General features: G+C 38.6%; 1 pseudogene; it reads right to left on the minus strand.

Annotated features, from left to right (window-relative positions):
- Window positions 1–6,422: 6,422 nt before the first annotated feature.
- The window catches only part of LOC140810305 (uncharacterized), a 44,763-nt pseudogene continuing 25,894 nt past the window's right edge, over window positions 6,423–25,291 (minus strand).

A 25,291-nucleotide genomic window follows, 5' to 3' on the forward strand; every position in this document is an offset into this window, starting at 1 on the left:
ACTCCTCAGCATACTGATTCAGGGAGTACGTCGTCTTGACTGGAAGAAAGTGCGCAGACTTGGTCAATCGATCAACGATAACCCAAATGGAGTTAAAACCCTTCTGCGTCCTGGGAAGACCAGTCACGAAATCCATCGTAATATGCTCCCACTTCCACTGAGGAATCGACAATGACAACAATGTCCCAGCAGGTCTCTGGTTCTCAATCTTCACCTGATGACAAGTAAGGCACTGAGAAATGAACATAGCAATATCTTTCTTCATACCTGGCCACCAGTAGAGTCGACGAAGATCCTGATAAATCTTCGTGCTGCCTGGATGAATCGAATATGGCGCGGTATGAGCCTCTGCCAAGATATCCCGCCGAATATCATCGCCAACAGGAACACAAATACGGCCTCTGAAAGTCACCAAACCATCACCATTCGAACCAAACTCTGAGTTCCCTCTCTCCTCTGCTCTAGCTCTCAACTCTGTCAACTGAACATTAGTCGACTGCTCTCTACGGATCCTGTCCGTCAATGTAGCCCGAATAACCAACGCTGAAAGGCGAGCAATGGTTCCCGGAACTACCAAAGAAATATCCTCTCGATGCAAGTCCATCAACAACGGCCTCTGAATCAAAGAACTCAAAGAAGAACTCGACTTCCGGCTCAAAGCATCAGCCACAACATTCGCCTTCCCTGGGTGGTAACTAATCGTCACATTATAATCTTTGACAAGCTCTAACCACCTCCTCTGTCGCATATTGAGCTCTTTCTGGTAAAACAGATACTTCAAACTCTTGTGGTCTGTGAAGATCTCACACTTTTCGCCATACAAGTAATGTCTCCAAATTTTCAGGGCGAAAACCACAACTGCTAGCTCTAAATCGTGCGTCGGATAATTCTTCTCATAATCCTTCAACTGGCGAGAAGCATAGGCAATGACCTTACCTCGCTACATCGGCACTGCACCAAGGCCTTTCTTCGACGCATCGGTAAAGACAACAAAATCCTCAGAACCACTGGGCAATGAAAGAACAGGAGCTGTCGTCAATCTATCCTTCAACTCTTGAAATGCACTATGGCAATCAATGGACCATTCGAACTTCAAAGTCTTCCTCGTCAAATTGGACAATGGCAGGGCAATCTTGGAGAAATCTGAAATGAAACGACGATAATAACCCGCCAAACCAAGGAAACTGCGTACCTCAGACACAGTGGTAGGAATAGGCCAATTCTGAATCGCCTCTATCTTCAATGGATCAACAGCAATGCCATCCTTTGAAACGACATGGCCTAGAAAAGAAATCTGATCTAGCCAAAACTCACACTTCTTCAACTTGGCAAACAGCCTCTTCTCTCGCAACAACTGAAGAACAACTCTGAGATGCTCAGAATGAAGCTCTCTGGTCTTGGAATAGATCAAGATGTCGTCGATGAAGACAATGACGAAGCTATCCAGATAAGGCTTGAACACACGGTTCATCAAGTCCATGAAGACGTCGATGAAGACAATGACGAAGCTATCCAGATAAGGCTTGAACACACGGTTCATCAAGTCCATGAAGACTGAAGGAGCATTGGTCAAACCAAAAGACATAACCATAAACTCATAGTGATCGTACCTGGTCCGGAACGCTGTCTTAGGGATATCAGACTCCCTAACCTTCAACTGATAGTAGCCAGACCGAAGATCAATCTTCAAGAATACAGAAGCACCATGGAGCTGATCAAAAAAATCATCTATCCGTGGCAACAGATACTTATTCTTGACAGTCACTTTGTTAAGCTCCCTGTAGTCGATACACAGTCGCAAAGAACCATCCTTCTTCTTGACAAACAGAACCGGAGCTCCCCAAGGCGAAGAACTCGGACGAATAAAACCCTTGTCTAAAAGATCCTGCAACTGCGCCTTCAACTCCTTCATCTCAGTAGGGGCCATCCTGTACGGAGCCTTAGAAATAGGAACCGTACCTGGAGCTAAATCGATCGAAAACTCAACATCCTTATCCGGCGGCAAACCCGGAACATCATCCTCAAACACATCAGCAAACTCCCTCACAACATCGATATCATCTATATTCAACTTAATCAGTCTATCCACATCCACAATAGAAGCCAGAAACACATCACAACCTCTACACATCAACTTCTCAGCCTCAAGACAAGAAATAAAAGGAAGGACCAGCGAAGTACCTGTGCTGGCGAGAACTCCTCCCTGGCCATCATCTGCAAAAGTCACCTTCTTAGCAACACAATCGATAACTGCACGGTAAGTCGAAAGCCAATCCATGCCAAGAATAACATCAAAGGCAACCATAGGGATAACAATCAAATCAGCGAAGACAACTCGCTCTTCAATACGAACAGGGCACGCAAACACAATCGATGTCGGGCATAACACGTCCCCCGAAGGCAAAACAACACTAAGCTGGAGGGGAAGAACAGAAGGAACTATACCCAAAGATCTCAAAACCAATTCAGACATAAAAGAATGAGTAGCACCAGTATCTATCAAAGTCGTAGCTACTCTGCCTGAAATCTAAATAGTACTAGAGATCAATGAAGAATCATGATTAATAGCTTCCTTGGTCATCGTAAAGATACGACCCTGCACCTTCCCTTGGCTAGCTCCTCGTGGACAATCTCTGGCAACGTGGCCTGTCGTGCCACAACGATAGCAAGAATGAGTGCCAAATCTGAACTCTCCTCGATGATGCTTGCCACACTTTGGACACAGTGGCTTCTCGGGATCAACTGGAACTGGCGGTGGTCTAGGACTCGACTCCATCTTGCCCTTGCCCTTGAAACGATCCCTGCCCCTCTGATTCGAGCCCTGGCCTCTCTGAACAACAGCTTGGTGCCTCTCCTGCCTCTCTCTGGTGATGTCCTTCTCATCCTGTTCGGCCAACAATGCCTTGGACACAATCTCCTTGAAAGTAACAGCCTTGGACATATTGATATCACGACAAATCTCAGCTCTAAGGTCTCGAATGAAATGAGCGCCTTTATCTTTGTCATTGGAAGCAATGTAAGGAGCAAACAAGCAACCCTCCTCAAACTTGAGAATATACTCATCGACATCCAAGCTCCCCTGTCGAAGCTCCAAGAACTCCGTAACCTTCCTCGCTCTAAGTGCATCGAGAAAGTACTTGTCGTAGAACAAATCTGTAAACTCTGACCACTTCAGTGTCGAGACGTCAACTCCAACCTTGGTTGCATTCCACCATATGCGAGCAGCTTTAACCAACATGAAAACTGCACAACTGATCCTGTCTTTGTCCTCGTACTGGAGATGATCGAATATAGCTTCAAGCGCCTTGACCCACTCGACAGCCACTAACGGATCAGTGCTACCTGCGAATTCCGGTGGATCCATCCTTTTGAAAGCAGAAAAGATGGCATCAGTGCCAACTGCCTGAGCTACTGGAACTCTACCTTGGCCTCTACCCTGTCCTGTTCCTTGCAATCGAAGCAGCTGCTGAATCTGCTCACTATGAACTTTAGCCTGCTCCTTAAGCAACTTGCCGAACTCATCGACAACTCTAGAGGAAGAACTATCCTCACCCTCTACTGCTTTCCTCTTAGGTGGCATACTCTACAATTGCTCACAAGACACCAATCAATAGATAACAATGAATAAATAGATGCAAAGAAAACATACCCGGACAGTTGAAAGTAGACGAAGTCATATGCATTGGTCCGAAGAACCGGTGCTCTGATACCACTAAATGTGACACCCTGACCCGTAACAATAAAATAATACAGCGGAATTTAAAATTTTCTTACACTGGAAGGAGTTTCAAAATACATTTCATAAAAATGTTTACAAAATATAAACATGATCATTCAAATGATTTAACAAAAATACAAAACAATCATTCCTATGATCATGTCCCAAAAATACTAGCAAAAACATCATCCTTCCAATCTTCGTATGCATATGACCTCTGACCACAGTCAACGTCCTGGTCTGTCGCTCTTATCTGCATCACATGAAAATAACTGAAATGAGTATAAAAACTCAGCAAGTGGAACTCTACATAGCAATGATACATAGTATACTCTGTAAAACATGACTTGAAATCATAAATACCATAAACTCTGAAACATGAATACTATAGCAATAACTGTAGCAATAACATAGCAATAGAATGGTATTCTCTTTTCTCTGGTTGGATTGATATCAATAGTATCTCTGACTGTGGTGCTCGTATCCCAAATCGATTAAAAACCGATAACTCTGAGGGATATAAGCCTATGGGCGTTGATCAACTAATTGCATGCAATGCTCTGACTATGATTCAATCAATCCAATAAAACATTTGAATTCTCAATAGCATTTAGACAATCACTTTGGAAACTATATCTTTTCTCTTGTATTCCCTTTTCAATAAATGAGACATACAATGCCTCCAATAGATAATCAATGGAATCAATACATAACAATGGATCAATTGAAGGGAATAACACTTTGAAACCTTTGAAATACAATACATATAACATCATGTGAGCAAAGGAATGAAATTCCACTTACAAACCAATAGAAGACCTCCAAACTATACTCTTGGTACACCACCTACAACAATAATCCATAAATAACACCAATATCAACTCTATATCCAAAAATACAAGTCAAATAATCCATTAAACCAACAACAACATCAACCTATAGCATCTCATTTCCAACACCATGATAGAACTCAACCAAAAACTTACCTTAGCTTCCTCTCACCACGAAGAAGCTTGATCTCAACTCGGAAATCCAAACAAATCCAAGAATCAAAGGTAGGAAGCAATTGAAATGGAAGAAAACCCTTGTTCTAGAGAGGAAATCTCGAAAAATGGAGGAAATGAAAGGATAAGGTATGGCCAACAACTACAAAAAGTAACTTAAAAACTCGCCCATACCTAGACCGCGGGTGCGCTGATACTAATACCGCGAGTGCGCCTAGCTCACGGCACAACAAAATAAAATCCATGCACGATGACCGCGGGTGCGGTGCTGCAATTACCGCGGGTGCGGTCACCACCGCGGGTGCGGTCTCAACACTACCGCGGGTGCGGTTTCCACACGGCAAAAACCACAAAATCCAACATAAATGACCGCGGGTACGGTCCTTGCAAGAGTGCGGGTGCGGTATCCTTTCGGCCAAGAAACAATCCAAAGCAACTAAAATCAATCCGCAACGCTGAAACGACGCAACCAACAACATCTAATACAACAACCAAGCCACAAACAATAATACCAACTAAACTATAGCCCATAACACAACTCAAATCATCTAAATCATAAAACCCAATAAACACATAAAGCTTAAACCGTACCGTACACCGGGCTCGGCTATTACATTTAGCATGATGAAATCTGATCATGTACTGAAAAATACTTGCTAATATGACTTGATTGAGGTTTAGAAAAAGTATATACATGCCTTGGATTCGTTTGAAATAGAAACGAAAAGAAACAACGACGACGCGACGCGGAAGAGTGAAGCGCTTCTCTTTTTTGCTCACTAGCTCTCGATTTTTTTCTCCCTTTCTCCCTAGCTATTACTCACGTTTTTCTACTGAAAAAGGGTCTGATTTCGGTGGGGAGGGAGTGTGATGGAGTGGTTATGAGGGGTGAGGAGGATGGTGCAAGATATAAGGATCATATCAAAACCAAGTCTTCATGCATTTGAATTTTGAATTTGAATTGCTATCAAATGATTCCTTGGGTGATTCTAGAGTATAGTGGCCGATTTTATCCTGCCAATCAAGGGTTAGGATAGTGCTCTAACATTAATTAATTAAGGTGGAACAAAATAATTAAAAAAAAACTTAACATCTTAAACTAATCAAGAATGGGTTAAAGTTTGATGAGTTGGCAAATGCATTGCCTAGCACTATGGGGTGGCCGAATATCTACTAATAAAATGAGTGGGAAGTGTTGGTTATCTAGTCAACTAATAATCCTTGAAAGCCTTACTAATCATTTAATTAATTTAGTGAGCTAACCCCTTAATTAAATAACTTAAATGAGTTCATTTCTTAATCACCTCAAATAATTAAATTAAATCCTCAAACCTCCATTTTAAACTTAAATGGACTCACTTGCTAGCTAAATTAACTCCCACAAATATTTCTCGAATCTTAAATTCTATCTCAAACTCCAACTCCGGTCCGGCCTCACTGAAATAACTGAAATGCTAAAAATCAACTACTGAACTGAAATAATGAATAATTAACTTCAAATAAATGCATTTAAAATAATTATGCAATGAAGTCAAATAAATTTAAAAAATCTAGAATTATGCATGGCTTATACGTAGACTGATTCACGGGTTCTACATGCAAGAATCGGCCATGCACCTCTAATATTTCCCCCCACCAATATTTGATAGCAACAAGAATTCAAAATTCAAATGAGAAGACTTAGTCTTGATATGATCCTATTATTGTGCACCCTTCTCTTCACCTTCATAACGATCATTTCTCCCCTCCACCATTTCGAAAATGCAGACCCATTTCAGATTAGAAAACCGTGAGGCATAGCTAGAAATAATAGAGAGAAAATCGAGAGCCAAGTAAGAAAGAAAAGGAAGCCACTCCGTCTCCTCCGCGCCATCTCGTCTCTTCTTTTCGTTTCTATTTCAAACGATAACAAGTCATGTCTAGATTCTTTCAAACCTCAATCAAGTAATATTATCATTTATTTTTCAGTACATGATCATGTTTATTCAAGCAAAAATCGAGATCCATGTCAAAACTTTTGAAAACAACACATGCAGAATTTTTGATATTTCTTGGCAAGCTTCACGTTTTTCTTGGTTTGTGAGTTTCAGGTGATTGGTTCGACTCCAGGCTCCCAAGGTGACATAATTACATGTAATAGGATGCATTAGGATCAGATTGGTCCGTTCGTTCAAGCCCCTGGTTGCTGGAAATTCAGAAATGGACAACAACTTCTCATTTGGTCCATTATGAGTTTCGAATTTCAGATTTGTTGGCAAGGAGGAAGGATCTAATCTTGACTGCACCAAGGGCCTATAGCCATGGTTAGATCACTCTCCTAGCATTTCTAATACGTGACTAAGTTGCCCTTTTGGTGGCTTGGTCCATGGCTCCTCGGTTTTTAATAAAAACATCACAACAGTCCCCTATGTCCCTTCGGCCACTTCCCATTTCAGCATATGTATTTTGGTTTTGGTTGCTTGGTATGGATCTTGGTTGGCCTATAGCCCTTAGCCACGGTTCATACCATGCCCCTATATGTCTAGAGCGTGCCATGGTCAATCAAATGGCCACTGGAATGACGCAAGACATCGATCTAAGCAAAACACTACACACGCATGCACGTTGTTTCTCGGTTGGAGTTTCGGTTGAGTTATGGTGTGATGCGGATTGTGGCTGGCCTAGGACCCTTAGCCATGGTTCAAATCACTCCTTGGGATGTTGGTAAGAGCCTCTGGTCGGTGGTTCATGCCCCCAATGGCCGGTAGTCTCGAAAACAACACAAGTTACACGATTGTACCGTTGCTGGAATTTTACAGCAAGTTGCTGTGTCGGTTCGGTGGCTCGTTCGAGTTCTCGGTCGGCTTTTAGCCTATGGCCTTGGATTGGACAGTGCCCCATTGAGTGAGGAAGGTCGTGTTTTTGACCGTTTGTGATTCGGATCATTTTTGAGGTCATAGGAGAATTTACGGTGCGATGTGTCAAATTGACTCTCGAAAGAGCGTTTCATGTTTTGACCTCCATTTCACCTAGATTTCGACCCTCATCATTATAGGAGCATTATTTCAGTATTTTAAGCGTATTTTAATCATGACTATATGTCGGTTCAGTGTCGGTTAAGGTTGGTTCGGAGTCATGATTAAATACGAAGTCATTAGGCGTCAGAGTCGCACTTTTTGAACGTAAATTGCATAGTTGGTCAAGTTTAAGCTATTGCATATTTTTCATGGCAGTTAGGTTGCAGCGAGCCTGGGGACGATCCAATCCAATCCAGTTGGTAAAATACACAGGATATTTGCATTATGACAGTTAATTATTTTACGTGCGTGAAAATAGAAAATACTTATTTTGAGATTTATGCGATATTGCTTGTGGTCAATTCACTATGATGGGAGCATTATTTTATTCGGTCGCCAGTGACCGATCAGTTCAGTTTGGTACCACCCGGTCGCCAGTGACCGGCCAGCTCAGTTCAGTTTTATACTCCCCGGTAGCCAGTTACCGACCAGTTCAGCTTAGTGCAGGGGCCACAGGCGTAGACCATAATCTCAACAGAAAATTTTACCAGTTATTTCAGTACAGGGCTCCAAGGAGCAAATATTTTTACTGTGATTTTCAGTTCAGTTATGCACGTATTATAATTGCTCAGTACAGATTATTTTCAGCATGCCTCATGACATGATATTTTATCCCATGCATATTTTACTTCAGATTTTACTCCTTACCTGCGATATATTCATGCTGAGTCTTTAGGCTCACTAGACTTGATTGTTGTAGGTACTGATGAGGCCAGGGCCGAGGGCGGGTGACGTGAATCTTGATACGAATAAATAGCAAACACGATTGAAAATAAATCGCACCCTCTATTCAATTACGATATTAAGATCCGTGTGTTTTCCCGATCTTTTGATTCAAGTATTGTGTGATATTCACCTCTAAACTAGAAGAGTTTAGCAACAAATAAACACGAGGATAAACAATCGAAAACTATACGAACCTTCGAAGAACTTTGCCTACGACAATCCGCACAAGCAACGATCGACAAACGCCACAAAGTTAAAAACTTTGATAAGTTTGATTTGATTTGACAAAGCTAAAAACTTTGAAAAGTTGAGAGAAAATTCTCACAAGTTTGATAAACTCAAAATATTATGGGTATTGTATTTTAAAATTCGTTCAACATAGTCTATATATCAAAAGATATCAAAAATCTAGTCTCCCAAAATAATAAAACTCTAGAAAAGGAAACAAATCCGCGCAGAAAACGCTAGGCACGGACCCCGTGCAGACCTCCGTGTCTGGGTCCATGTACATACTGTAAAACTCTTCAATCGGGATCAAGGGAAACGGACCCCGTGCTCACCTCCGTGTACGGGTCCGTGTAGGCACTGTATTCGCCAAATTTATAGGGCACGGACCCCGTGCCTGGGTCCGTCTCCAGGTCCGTGCAGCCACTGTAAAAACTCATCCCAGCTTGTAAAGGACACGGACCCCGTGTGCAGGTCCGTGTACAGGTCCGTCCAGACTCGGTCAGCAACATCAATGCTTGAATGACTTTCCGTTGGCCTCCAAACGTACTCCCATGCATCACGACCTCTTCCGGCTTGCTCATGACTCCTTGTAGCGCCTCCTTGAATCTCTTTAGTCGACCCCTCGTGATTGGTCCCTCCGACAACTGCAAAGGATCCCATGCTTTCCTTGGGACGTCCACGTTCGCATCATCCTCCCCTTCTTGAGAAGGATTTGTCCTCAAATCTTGCTCGTCACCTACATCAAACAACGACAAGTCACTAACATTAAAAGTAGAACTAACATTATACTCACCCGGCAAGTCGAGTTTGTAGGCATTGTCATTGATCCTCTCAAGAACTTGGAATGGTCCATCGCCCCTAGGTAGTAGCTTTGAGCGTCGCTTCTCCGGAAACCTCTCCTTCCTCAAGTGTAGCCACACCCAATCGCCCTTCTCGAATACCACCTTCTTTTTCCCTTTGTTGGCTTGCTTAGCATATTGCTCATTTCGCTTCTCAATATTAGCTTTTACCTTCTCATGCAAACTCCTAACGAATTCAGCCTTCTTTTTGCCGTCTAAGTTTAACCTTTCACTCACAGGTAAAGACATCAAATCCAACGGAGTCAAAGGATTAAAACCATATACAATCTCAAATGGTGAATAGCTAGTAGTAGAGTGCACACAACGATTATAAGAAAATTCAACAAATGGCAAGCAATTCTCTCAATTCTTTAAGTTCTTTTTGAGAATAGCACGTAATAAAGTTCCTAACGTCCTATTAACTACCTCATTTTGACCATCAGTTTGAGGATGACAGGTCGTAGAAAACAGTAATTTAGTGCCAAGTTTAGCCCACAGTGTTTTCCAAAAGTAACTTACGAATTTAACATCACGGTCCGACACAATGGTCCTAGGTATGCCATGCAGCCTAACGACTTCTCTAAAGAATAGGTCCGCCATGTTAGATGCATCATCCGTCTTGTGACAAGCAATAAAGTGTGCCATTTTAGAAAACCTATCCACAACAACAAATATAGAGTCCCTCCCCTTCTTTGTCCTAGGTAATCCCAAAACAAAGTCCATAGAGATATCAACCCAAGGTTCACTAGGGACGGGAAGTGGTGTATATAATCCATGTGGTAGTGTCCTAGACTTAGCTTGTCTACAAGTTATGCACTTCTCACAAATACGCTCAAAATCACGCTTCATGTGTGGCCAATAGAAATGTTCATGTAATGCACTTAAAGTCTTAGCCACCCCAAAGTGTCCCATTAGGCCACCCCCATGTGCTTCCCTAACAAGTAATTCACGAATTGATGACTTGGGAATGCACAATCTATCCTCTCTAAACAAGAAACCTTTATGCAAGTAAAATTTATCATGTGGACCATGCATACAAGTTTCAAACACTTCCTTAAAATCATCATCTAGCACATACAACTCTTTAACAAGTTCAAACCCCAATATTTTAGATTCCAAAGTAGAGAAAAGTACATACCTCCGTGATAGTGCGTCGGCCACTACATTTTCCTTACCTTGCTTATACTTGATCATGTAGGGGAATGTCTCTATGAAGGCCACCCACTTAGCATGCCGCTTGTTCAGCTTTTGTTGCCCCTTGAGGTGCTTTAGAGACTCATGATCCGTATGAATCACAAACTCTTTAGGCCTCAAGTAGTGCTGCCACGTCTCAAGAGTCCTCACAAGTGCATAGAACTCCTTGTCATACGTGGGATAGTTCAGCGCTGCCCCATTGAGCTTCTCACTAAAGTACGACACCGGCCTCCCTCCTTGCATTAACACTCCTCCAATACCTACACCTGATGCATCACATTCAATTTCAAACGTATTAGAAAAATTAGGTAAGACAAGTAAAGGAGCATTAATTAATTTTTGCTTGATAATATTAAAAGACTTCTCTTGCTCCTCGCCCCAACAGAATGGAACGTTCTTCTTGATGACTGCCGTCATCGGTGCCGCCAATGTCCTAAAATCCCTTACAAACCTCCTATAGAAGCTTGCAAGACCATGAAAGCTTCGGACTTGACCAACAGTAGTAGGCGATGGCTCGAATAGCACTTACCTTGTCTTCATCCACTTGTATCCCTTGTGAACTCACAACGAAACCAAGAAACACAAGTTTGTTTGTACAAAAATCACACTTCTTTAAGTTAGCATACAAATTTTCAGCCCTTAATGTGATTAGCACAAGTTTCAAGTGTTTAACATGCTCTTCAAGATTCTTGCTATACACTAGGATATCATCAAAGTAAACCACGACAAATTTACCTATATGTGCACGCAAGACATGATTCATTAACCTCATAAAGGTGCTAGGTGCATTAGTTAAACCAAAGGGCATAACCATCCACTCATACAACCCATACTTAGTTTTAAAAGCAGTTTTCCACTCATCACCTTGCCTCATTCTAATTTGATGGTAGCCACTTCTTAAGTCAATTTTGCTAAAGATGGAAGACCCATGCAATTCATCTAACATATCATCTAGTCTAGGTATGGGATGCCTATACTTAATGGTTATGTTATTGATTGCTCTACAGTCGACACACATACGCCATGAGCCATCTTTCTTAGGGACTAGCAAAACAGGCACCGCACAAGGTGACATGGACTCACGCACATAACCTTTATCTAATAACTCACTTACCTGCCTTTGTAGCTCCTTAGTCTCCTCCGGATTGCTCCTATAAGCTGGAAGGTTCGGCAAGGCACTCCCGGGCACCAAATCAATTTGGTGCTCAATTCCCCTCAATGGTGGTAAGCCTTGAGGTAGCTCCTCCGGAAAATACATCGTCAAATTCCTGCAATAATGAAACAACAATGCTCGGAAGGGATCCGGCTATATCACTTGTGTTAAGGAGGATCTCCTTGTAAAGAATTAACACAAGTGGTTCATGTGTGTGCAACAAGTGTTTTATCTCACCTTTTTGGGCCATGTAAGAATTCTTTTTGGCCTCTTTCCTCTCTTTTTCTTTCCCCTCGATTTCTTTCCTCTCTTTTTTTGTTTGTGTGGCTATCTCACTCTTTTCAACTCTCTTTTTTTCAGCCACTTCAATTTTATTTTCAGAGGCCATCTCACTTTTTAATTCACTCTTTTTTTCGGCCTCATCTCTCTTCTTTTTTTTCAAGTGGTCCTCCAATACTTGCTTTGGGGACAATGGGAGTAAGACAACAGTTTCTTTTTTCAAGACAAACGAGTACTTATTTTTGAACCCATCGTGAGTCACTCGTCTATCAAATTGCCATGGCCTACCCAACAATATATGACAAGCATGCATAGGTACCATGTCACACAAAACTTCATCCACATACTGCCCAATTGAAAAGGACACTAGAACTTGCCTATTCACTCTCACCTCTGCACAATCGTTCAACCATTGAAGCTTATATGGTTGAGGATGTTTTATTGTAGGCAATCCCAATTTCTCAACCATCTCAATGCTAGCCACATTGGTGCAACTTCCCCCATCTATGATTACATTGCACACCTTACCACTCACAAAACATCTAGTGTGAAACAAGTTCTCCCTTTGGTTAATCTCCTCATCCTTGACTTGGGCACTCATGATTCGCCTAGTCACTAGAGCTTCTCCTACAACCGCCCCATATCCCTCATCGGGATCCTCCAACTCCGGCATATCATCATCACTGCCCTCGCCATCCCCCTCACTTTGAGACTCAAATTCACCATAATCATTCAAAAACATGACTCTCTTATTAGGACACTCACTAGCAATATGGCCCAACCCTTGACATCTAAAACATTTTGTATCTCTAGAACGAGTAGTAGGAATTTCAGATTTACCTTGTACTCCATGTCTAGGTGCCTCTTGCTTTGGTTCAAACTTAGGCTTGGCCACCACTTTGCTATCATCTCGCTTGGCCGCATTTGGTCGCCACGAAGAAGATGCACCTCCGGTTTGATTAGTGCGGCCAACTCCTCGCCTCTTGAGTTGTTGCTCCACTTTAATGGCCATTTGCACCATCTCGTCTAGATCTAAGTAGTGCCGAAGCTCCACTTGATCATGAATCTCCCTGTTCAAACCACAAAGAAAACGAGCCATAGTTGCTTCATTATCCTCCTCAGTATTTGCCCTAATCATGAGTACTTCCATCTCCTTATAGTAGTCCTCAACACTCTTCAACCCTTGCCTCAAAGTTTGTAACCTCTTAAACATCTCCCTATAATAGTGGTTAGGCACAAACCTCTTCCTCATTACACTCTTCATCTCATCCCAAGATTCAATGGGTCTCTCATTATACTTTCTTTTAGTGGTCACTAATTGATCCCACCAAATGAGAGCATAGTCTAAAAATTTAACCACCGCCAACCTCACCTTCTTTTGTTCGGAGTAGTGGTGACATGCAAATACAAACTCTACCCTCTTTTCCCATTCTAGGTACGCCTCCAGGTCATATTTCCCATGGAATGAAGGGATTTTCATCTTAATGCTACCCATGTGACCATCTTCCCTAGTCTCCTCATACCTACCCCTCATAGCTTCTCTTCTTCCTCTCCCAAATCCTCTATCTCTTTCATTCCTACCCCAATTCTCATTTTGACTCTCATCGCCTCCTCCGAGATCATACTCCTCGTCATCTCTACCCAAATCCCTAGGCTTAGGTTTACCCCCACTGACACTAACCTCAAGTTTACCCAACCTCTCATGCAACGACTCCATTTGGGTCGTCATCATCCTACTAAAATCCCCAAACAACGCCTCCAGTGGAAACTTAGATGACCTCGGGTTCGAACTATCTCCTACCTCCTTCTCCATCTAATTCTTAGAATTGTACCTGCAAGAAAATGTTAGTAGAAAACAAATAACTCCTCACCCAAAAGCTCACCGGTCACTCCAAAGAAATTCACTCGTCTCTCCTCTCTTATTTTTTTGCTCACAACAAATACTCACTAGTCACTCCAAAAAAAATAACACTCACACTCAAATGTTTCCACTCGAATTTGATAGTACTCTCAAAAGTGTGCTCAAGCTTTGTATTTGGGATATCAAACAATCAAGGTTCAAACTTGTGAACAAATGCGACCGACTCACTTGGACTGTGTAGACAAGAAATTCGAATATGATCTTTTTTTTTTTACTGTGAGAGACAATTAAATATGACTCTCTAAAGAAAATAGAACAAGATATCAAAAAGAAATAATGGTGAATTTTCGGAATTTTTGTACTCTTTTTTTTTTTTTTTTTTGCTTGAGTACTACTCGAAATCCCCAAAAAAAAAGTCACCAACAAATTTCGAGAATCACAGATTCACGAAAAAATTTACGAAGAACGATAGAACAAAACAGATCTGAAAATAAACGAAGAAATAATACAGATCTGCAATTTAAGAACAAGATAACTAACTTGAATTCAATAAACCTGGGCTCTGATACCAAATGACGTGAATCTTGATACGAATAAATAGCAAACACGATTGAAAATAAATCGCACCCTCTATTCAATTACGATATTAAGATCCGTGTGTTTTCCCGATCTTTTGATTCAAATATTGTGGATATTCACCTCTAAACTGGCAAGAGTTTAGCAACAAATAAACACGAGGATAAACAATCGAAAACTATACGAACCTTCGAAGAACTTTGCCTACGACAATCCGCACAAGCAACGACCGACAAACGCCACAAAGTTAAAAACTTTGATAAGTTTGATTTGATTTGACAAAGCTAAAAGCTTTGAAAAGTTGAGAGAAAATTCTCACAAGTTTGATAAACTCAAAATATTATGTGTATTGTATTTTAAAATTCGTCCAACATAGTCTATATATCAAAAGATATCAAAAATCTAGTCTCCCAAAATAATAAAACTTAAGAAAAGGAAACAAATCCGCGCAGAAAACGCTAGGCACGGACCCCGTGCAGACCTCCGTGTCTGGGTCCGTGTACATACTGTAAAACTCTTCAATCGGGATCAAGGGACACGGACCCCGTGCTCACCTCCGTGTACGGGTCTGTGTAGGCACTGTATTCGCCAAATGTATAGGGCACGGACCCCGTGCCTGGGTCCGTCTCCAGGTCCGTGCAGCCACTGTAAAAACTCATCCCAGCTTGTAAAGGACACGGACCCCGTGTGCAGGTCCGTGTACAGGTCCGTCCAGACTCGGTCAGCAACATCAATGCTTGAATGACTTTCCGTTGGCCTCCAAACGTACTCCCATGCATCACGACCTCTTCCGGCTTGCTCATGACTCCTTGTAGCGCCTCCTTGAATCTCTTTAGTCGACCCCTCGTGATTGGTCCCTCCGGCAACTGCAAAGGATCCCATGCTTTCCTTGGGACGTCCACGTTCGCATCAGCGGGGACCAGTGAGCCATCTTGGGTCGGCAGTAGTGGCACCCGAGGACCTCAGTGCAGCAGTTGTTATTTTTCCGCAAACAATTTTATCAGTCGTTGGATAAATTTTAAATTGTTGTTGTTGGCAAACTTTATTTTTCCGCTGCTATTATTTTAAGCATTGAACTTGATTCATCAGTCGATTTTATGAATGAGACCATTTAAGTTCTTTTAAAAGAAAAATTTTAATTTTCCGTAAATTTTCAAAGCAAATATTTTCGGGTCTTTACAATTTCGTTCTTATTTGATTGGATCAACGACTATTGTGTTTACTGATCATTCTGCTGTTAGATATTTTTTGACCAAACAGGATGCTAAGCCACAACTGATACGATGGATTTTGTTGCTCCAAGAATTTGACATTGTGATCAAAGATAAAAAAGGAACCGAGAATGTCGTATCCGATCAGTTATCGAGACTAGTAACAGGATCATCTTGTGAAATGACACCAATTAACGATAATTTTCCTGATGAACATCTATTTTCAGTTACTACTACACCTTGGTTTGCTAATATAATAAATTTTCTTGTGACAGGAAAAATGCCACCGCAATGGAGTTCCCAAGATAAGAGAAAATTTTTGAATGAGGTAAAAAACTTTTATTGGGATGATCCGTATCTGTTCAAGTACTGTCCAGATCAAATTTTTCGACGTTGCATACCCGACAATGAGGTAAGTATTGTCATTAAATTTTGTCATTCAGAAGCATGCGGAGGACATTTTTCTTCAAAGAAAACAGCTGCAAAAATCTTGCAGTGTGGATTTTATTGGCCCACTTTGTTTAAAGACACCCACGAAATCTGCAAGATCTGTGAAAATTGTCAAAAATTGGGTGCAATTTCAAAAAGAAACATGATGCCTTTAAATCCTATCATTGAAATTGAAATATTTGACTGTTGGGGAATTGATTTTATGGGACCTTTTAATAACCGTCGTTTGGATACTTGTATATTTTAGTTGCAGTTGATTATGTTTCCAAATGGATAGAGGCAATTCCATGTCGAACTAATGATCATAAAATCGTCATCAAATTTTTAAAAGAAAATATTTTTAGTAGATTCGGAATTCCTCGAGCTATGATAAGTGATGGGGGAACTCACTTTGTTAATAAACCATTTGCTTCATTAATGAAAAAATATGGTATTACTCACAAAGTAACTACTCCTTATCATCCTCAAACAAATGGACAAGTTGAATTAGCTAATAGGGAGATAAAGTAAATTTTAGAAAAAACTGTTAACTCAAATAGAAAAGATTGGTCTCTGCGACTTAATGATGCACTTTGGGTATATCGAACAGCTTTTAAAACATCATTGAATATGTCTCCCTATAGGTTGGTTTATGGAAAATATTGTCATTTGCCTGTAGAATTGGAACATAAAGCTTATTGGGCGATCAAAACTTTAAATTCAAGCATGGATGATGCCAACAAATTGCGTAAATTACAACTTAATGAACTTGATGAACTCAGAAATGATGCGTATGAGAATTCAAGGATTTATAAAGCAAAAATCAAATCATTTCATGATAAAACAATTCTTAGAAAATCTTTTGAAATTGGTAAAAAAGTTTTGCTTTATAATTCTCGACTTCACATATTTCTGGGAAAATTACGATCAAGATGGACAGGCCCATATGTTGTAAAGCATGTGTATCATTATGGAGCTGTGGATATTGAAAATCCTAAAAATGGTGATGTTTTTAAAGTGAATGGACAAAGGCTTAAACCATTTTTGGAAAATGAAATCTTGCAAGAAGAGTTTATTTCTCTTTCTGATCCTTAAATTTTTATGTTGCATTTAATTTTGTTTGTTTTTATTTCAGGTTTCCTTAATCTTTTTATTTTCCCGGTTAAATGGCGGATAACGGTACTCCGTGACTCTCATAGTCGGTTAAATCAGTTTCCCACAATTGCTGATACAAAAATAAAAAAAAATCATTTCTTTTCTTTTCAAAATGGATGAAATTCTCTCAAAAATTTGTAAATATTTTCCCTCTGTTTCTGAAAGTGTTCTAAGAAAAATTTATACAGGAAGGTGTGAAAGATTGAGATTGCTAATGCAAAAAGGAATTCCAGAAGATATTCGTCTTGTAATTGAAGCTAAGGTCCGATTAGGAGGAGAAGTTCCACAATCATTGCTAATTCGGTATTTTCCTGGATTAGGAAAAAGCATTTATGCGAAAAAACGAAGGGCCAAAAGTTTAGGGGTTTGTCATAAGTGTGCGAGATGGACTTGTGACAAACGATGCAGATATTTGGGATGTGTTTCCAATAACAGAGAAGATAAAATTGGTTTCATTAAGAATGGGCTGAGTAAGGAGTCTTTAGATAACATCTTATTGACTCTTGAGACGCATTCTAGTGGACATGTGCATATTGAACTTCTCCGTTTATGGAAACAATTTCAAGATGATCGTCATAGTCTTGAGAATCAGACTAAAAAAGACCCTGTTTGCCAATTTATAAGAAAATTGGATGGGAAGCATGTCCTCGACTTATAGAAGGTGTTGAAGCCGTTTCTGCACGTAAAACCAGAGGAAAATTGTGAGCCACAATCACACTATTGTTTATATGCATGTGTGTCATTATTGTTTTTACTATTTATTCTGCTTACAGCTGTGACCCATAGTTTTGTCATGATAACATATTACCCCTATAAAATCTCTCATCTTTCTCTCTATTTTCGCAGAAAAAAAAAAAGAAAGTAAAAACATGGCTGGATCCTCTGCACAAACATTGAAAAATATTTGTGTATTTTGTGGGTCGAGTCCTGGAAAAAATGAAGTGTTTGTAGAAGCAGCGAATAATCTTTGAAAGATATTGGCTGAGAGAAAAATTCACTTGGTATATGGGGGAGGTAATATTGAGTTAATGGGATCTGTTTCAACATCTGCTCATCTTGGAGGTAGTCAGGTTTTGGGTATTATTCCTACAGCTTTAGCTGAAGGAAATATTACAGGTGTTACGATTGTGGAGGAATTAAAAGTTTCTTCTATGTATGAAAGAATCACTCAAATTATTGAAAATTCTGATGCTTTTATCGCACTACCAGGTGGTTTTGGTACATTAGAAGAAATTTTTCACATTGTTTCTTGGGCAAGACTTAATATCCATAATAAACCTATGGGCTTGTTGAATATCAATAATTATTATGACAGTTTGTTGACATTTCTTGATAAAGCTGTGGAACAGAATTTCATTTCAGAAAATTCACGACGGATGCTCATTTGTGCTTCGACTGCCGACCAATTAATTGATGATTTGGAAGCTTTTGTTCATAAGCCTGATCCGATGATAACAAAGATCAATTGGTCGCAATCAAGCAGTAAGAAAAGAAAGTTGGATCATTGATTTAAAAGTCGTGGATTGGTTTGCGTTTGTTTCAGTTTGTTATCTTCAATAAAATTCCAGGTGATATCTCTTTCATTATGTACTCTTTATTAATAGCTATTTTGACATTAGGGACAATGTCATATTCTGATTGGGGGGAGAACAAATTTTTTTTTAAAAAAAATTTAAAATAAAACCATGTTTATTGTTTGTACCTTAGTAATTTTTGCAAAAATGTCATACTTTACATATTTTAAAGATTTAAATTAGAACATGTATTAATCTATTTAAGAATGTTTAAATTTTTATTTGAAAAAAGGTCATTTTTAATATTCTGATCAATATAAAAATATGATTTATGAAATCTTTTTGAGTGATTAACCATTGTGATAAAATTAGGTATTAAAGTATATGGCCCAAGATATACCTTATAAGAGTGTCTAAAATTTTAAACTCACACATATTTTGTGAGTGAGTGGAGAGGACTGAGAAAACAGCTTTCGAGCCTTTATTGATCATGAGAGAGACTATCTATTGTTTAGATCTTGAGTTCTTATTTTGAAAAAAAAATGATATTTCCTGAAAAAAAAAGAGGAGAAAAACAAAAGATATTGAAGATCTATGTAATTTTTAAGTTATATGCTACGACCCAAATATCTCTCATAAAAAAAAACAGAGAGAGAAAATTATTGTACAAATTAAATAAATATGTGGTCAAGAAGCATAAACTTAGTCTGATTCCATGATGTTATGGAAAAAAAAAAAAATAAAAATTATCAGGAAAAAAAATATATAATAAGAACAACTAGATTTTGAATCAATGGATTTTCTATCTTTTGATTAGTTTGGCTCGTTTGTCTGTCTGCATTCTGTAAACCATTTCCTTGAGCATTTATCTGTATTCCAACTCCATGAGAGAAATCGTTACCATAAATTTGAAACATTTATTAACCTGTGAGGATATGGAGTTGAGACTCTTACTAGGAATTTCTGAAGGCCGTATACATTTAACTACCTGAAATAAGCTTTGAATTGATCATCTCAAATTATTTCACATATTATAATTATGATGATCTTGATATAACTTTGAAAATTTTCAAATTTAATTTTAACACTTAGATAGTTTTGATTACATTTCTATTTAAATTAATCAATATGTTTTGTATTGCTATTAACGCTTAAATTTCTAGGGACTAGCAATAAGCTGGTTGGGGAGTGTGATAAAGATAAAAAAATTGTACATTAATTTAATGTTTTATAATATAAATATATAGTTTTTGTTTTATTAAATGTTTAAATATTACATGTTTTATAATAAATTGTATAAAATATAAGTTGTGTGTAATTATAAGTTTTTATTATTTTTTACAGGTTCGATAAAACAAGAATAACCTCGGGGTTGCAAATGGGATTAAGATGATTCTTGGACCTGTAGAAAGTTGATTATAATATCTACAATATTGTTGACAAGCATGAGATAAAAATCCTCTCACAATTGGGATCAAATTAAGCAACAGAGAAAGTTACCAAAGGAGTGGCAGTTTTACCATGCTCTAGTATTTTGACCATATCTCTCAAATTACTTGGTCAAATATTCTGAAAAAAATACCACAACTAGACAACTCAATTATCCACATGTTTCTTTTTATGTGAAGAAGCAAATTCGGAGAAGAAGATTTTCAAAAGTGATGTGTAATATAATATTAATTTCTTGGAACACCAATGAAGAGTTATGTGTAAAAAATAATATTTTATTTGTGGTTGTCTCCCCAAATTTGGCTATAAATAGGGGTGCATTGTAATGTATTGAGATATATCTCATTCTATGAATAAACCTTTGAGTTTATAATATTTCTCTCTATATTTTTCCTTTATTTCTTTATTTAAATATAATTAGCATGTTAATTTCATATTCAAAGTTTTACACTTTGAATAATGAATAGCTAACTTCCTAAAGTTGAGATGATAAAGTGAAACTCTTGGCATGATAATAAGGTTATTAAAAGGTAAGAATCTATGTTTTATATTATTTAATCATTATTTATTGTTTATGTTATATTTATTTCTTTAAGCATTTTTATACCCTACTTATAAGTGGGAGTTTTGATTTATTGTTGCTATATGTTACACTAAATTCTTGGAACCATTTAAATGTTAGTTTGGTATTACTAACCATTTAAAGTGGATGCCTTGATTTATTATATATAAATATATTATAATATTAAATTTTTGGAACCATTTAAATGTTAGTTTGGTTTTACCAACCATTTAACTTGATTCCTTGATTTACTATATATTAATATATCATAATAATATTATCTTGGTACCATTTAAATGTTAGTTTGGTTTTACCAACCATTTAAAATGGGAACCTTGATTTAGTGTTTACAAATATATATATAGCACAATAAATACTTGACTAAATTTATAAGTTTTGGTATATATTATATATTTATGAGATAATAATTTTTAACATAATATAAATATGATTATTTAATATATTGGAACCATTTTATTAAGTGGATTTCAATATTGTTCGTTAATGTTAACTTTATTAAAATACCAAGAGTAGATCCTTTAATCTCAACTACTTAAATTAAAATTTGAACAATTAAAATTTACCCATTAAATATTCAAACAATTAAAATTAAAAAGAAACAAAAACAAAAACAAAACAAAAAGACATTGTAGTGGACTTGTAATTACCTTAGCTTCCCGGTGGATACGATATTCGGACTCACCGAATTATATTACTTGTGGACAACCTGCTCTTGGGAGTGCAACAATCAAAGTCGCAACAACCATCACAATATCTATATCAAGAACTCAAAATCTGCATAATCTCATCTCAATATATGCTGAAATTCATAACAAATGTATGCAGTACCATTTCTTCGATCCGGTTTCAAATATACGATCTCCGATATCACAAGAACATATAATAACAATCAATATCTGATTCCCTACACATTTCAACTTCAAAATATGTTGAAAGTGAATAATGCTTACTTATTTTGATAGCAAATCGCGAGAAGAGTACGAATATCACCCCGGATCAAAAATCGGATAACTAGATGGGAGAAAATCACAATTCTAAGCTAAGGAAGAACTTGGAGCTTTTTCTGAAATTCCTATCGGTGGTTGCTGATGGAAATGAAGAATTTGTATATTGTCTCGGCATCAACACCTCGCGCATATGCGCGACTCATCTCGCGCATGTGCGCCAAAGTCTCTGGAGGTGTCGCGCATATGCGCGCCTTATCTCGCGCATGTGCGCCAATGTCTCTGGACATGTCGCGCATATGCGCGCATTTCTTCGCGCATGTGCGCCGATGCTACTGGAATTGTCGCGCATATGCGCACATTTCTTCGCGCATGTGCGCCAATGGTTTGGCCCTTCTAATTTATTCTGAATATTTCCTCACCTTTTTCATTTCTTTCTTACTCCCATCTCACTTAGTGCTTCTCATTTTATATCATGCATACTCATATCTTCCGAGTCTCACATCAATGAAGACTAATAAATCTCAAGCCTTACACAGACCATACCTCATAGGTGGTCTCGAGACTCTCTCGGATCTTCTAGGAGCTTGTATCTCATCTCTTGGCTCTTTGAGTATGGGTTCTATAATTGTGGGTATCTCTCGAACCTCTTCGAGTTCTATCATCTCCCCTTTTTCTATCCAATAAAATTCCTTTTCCAAAAAGGTTGCATTCCTAGAAACAAACACCTTTGTTTCTTGAGGATGATATAAATAATATCCAACTGAATTCCTTGGATATACCACAAATAACATAAAATGGATCGACTATCCAATTTATCTCCCACTACCTGCTTCACATAAGCAGGGCACCCCCATATTCTAAGACAAGAATAATTGGGAGGCTTACCCATCAATATCTCATATGGTGTCTTATCAACTGCCTTTGAATGGACATCGTTCAACAACAGTGCCGTTGTCTCAAGCGCATATCCCCAAAAGGATGGCGGCAACTCCGTGAACCCCATCATAGACCGAACAATGTCCATCAAAGTACGGTTACGACGTTCCGAAACACCATTCAACAACGGTGTAGCGGGCGGAGTCCACTGCGAGAGAATCTCATTCTTCCTAAGATACTCTTGGAACTCGGCACTCAAGTACTCACCACCTCGATCCGATCGAAGTGACTTGATGCTTCGTTCCAACTGTTTATCTACTTCAATTCTGAATTCTTTGAACCTTTCAAAGGCTTCAGACTTGAATTTCATCAAATACACATACCCATACCTCGAAAAGTCATCGGTAAAGGTGATGAAGTAGGCATGTCCATGCTTAGTGGTGATGCTATGTGGACCGCACACATCGGTATGGATCAAATCCAATAACCTTTTTTCTCGCTCCACATGGCCCTTAAAGAGAATTTTTGTCATCTTTCCTTTCAGACAGGATTCACAAGTCGTGAGAGCATTAATATCGGACATATCAAACATGCCTACCCCTACTAGCTTGTTCATCCTTCTTATAGAAAAATGTCCTAATCGTGCATGCCACCATTATGCCAAATCTAGAGTATCTTGTTTGCGCTTGTTTGTTGTTGTTATAGCTTGGACATTGTTTAGTGGAATATCTTTCAATTTTAGGTTATAGAGATCGTTTTCAAATTCTCCATAACCAATCAAACATTCATTCTTGTAAATGTTGCAAACACCTTTGCTAAATAAACAAGAATATCCATCTTTATCAAGCATGGAAACAATGTTTTTCACCAAATCAGGTACAAACAAAACAACTCTTAAAATCAACTTAAAATCATTGTTCAACAATAAGTAAACATCTCCTTTGGCCTTGGCAGCAACTCTTGCTCCATTGCCCATCCTTAAGAAGGTCTCACCTTCCCTAAGCCTTCTACTTCTTCCCATCACCTATAAGTCATTATAGAGATGTGAGCCACAGCCGGTATCAAATACCCAAGAAGTAGAATTAATTAATGTAAGGCCCGAGATAATAAAGATGATATTATTTTAATCCGAGAGTATGTAATTGGAAACTTTTGGAGTGTTGAATTATATTCCAAGATGTTTGAACTTATTTAGGATTGAAATTGAATTGAAAAGATTGAATAGGGGCTGATGTGCAATTAATGAGAAATTGAGGGACTAAAGTGCAATAAGTGGGATTTGCCACTTGTCATGCCATGCAAGAGGAAGCTTGAGACGTGCCATGTTGCTATATTTTCATTCCAATTCATTCAACTTTGTGCAAGGATATGGCCGAAATTCTCCATGGAAGAAAGCTTCAAGTTTCCTTCTTAGTTTTCATGTTTCATTGAGATGATCCAACCATAATTTCTTGAAATTGAATTTAGATTCTTGCTCCTCAAATCAAGGGCTTCAAAGTGTGGTAAAGTTCATCAATTTTCTGCATGTTTCAAAAATTATATATTGGAGGAATTGTGATTTTATTAGAGATACATGTTCTTGAGTAGCTAGAGATCATAACACCGTAAACGGATTGATTATCGGATGTCGTATGCAAATTGTGTAAAATTCCAGCATGTGGCCGAAATTTGATGGTGCAAGATTATTGTGTTTTGGCTTGGTATTGTTGTGGATTATGAGTTGTTGATGTTAGTTGATTGTTGTTTTAGTTATCGGGATACCTAAATTACGCTGTTATGCCGACGAATTTGATATAGAATGAGTTTTAATCAATGTCATGACTTGAATGGAATTTGATATTGATAGTGTGGACTTCGAAATTGGGCATTCCAGGATATTGATTAGATTTAGTATTGATTTAGATTGATCAGATATGATATTGATTGAGATTCATGGTTATACTGTTGATTTTGATCAGATTGTATACCGATTTGAGTATTGATCAGAACATATTCTGAACTGAGATATATACTGATATTGTATTTATGTGATTTGTCATTATCAGATTGATATGGATAGAGTTGACTTCGAGACTTCGTCTTCGTCAGACCGGGACGACAAAGGTATAATTCATGTGATATTCGGGAAGACATAACTCAAATCAGATCTCATTTGAGTTTCCCAATAAAAGCACATACTAGATTAATGTTTATGTTTTGATATGATTATGCTTTGTTTATAGAGTTATATGCATTGCATTTCATATAGGAGAGTCTTGACAGACAGTCATACCTCTAGATGTTCGGTGTATCTCAGCTTAGGAGCAGCTATGACTCCTATTGCAGCCGTTGATACAGCTCAGACCGAAGTCTAGGAATAAGACGTACAGTCACCTCGAGTGGGAGGGTAGGTGACAGCCATTGTCGTCTTATTCACACCGGGATCCCTAGAGTCAGCATGGAGTTGAGTCTAGACATGATTTGACTAGAACTACATGTGTTTATGGATGTGGT

This window comes from Primulina eburnea, chromosome 13 (assembly GCF_022965805.1).
Source record: "Primulina eburnea isolate SZY01 chromosome 13, ASM2296580v1, whole genome shotgun sequence".
In the NCBI taxonomy this organism is placed as follows: domain Eukaryota; kingdom Viridiplantae; phylum Streptophyta; class Magnoliopsida; order Lamiales; family Gesneriaceae; genus Primulina; species Primulina eburnea.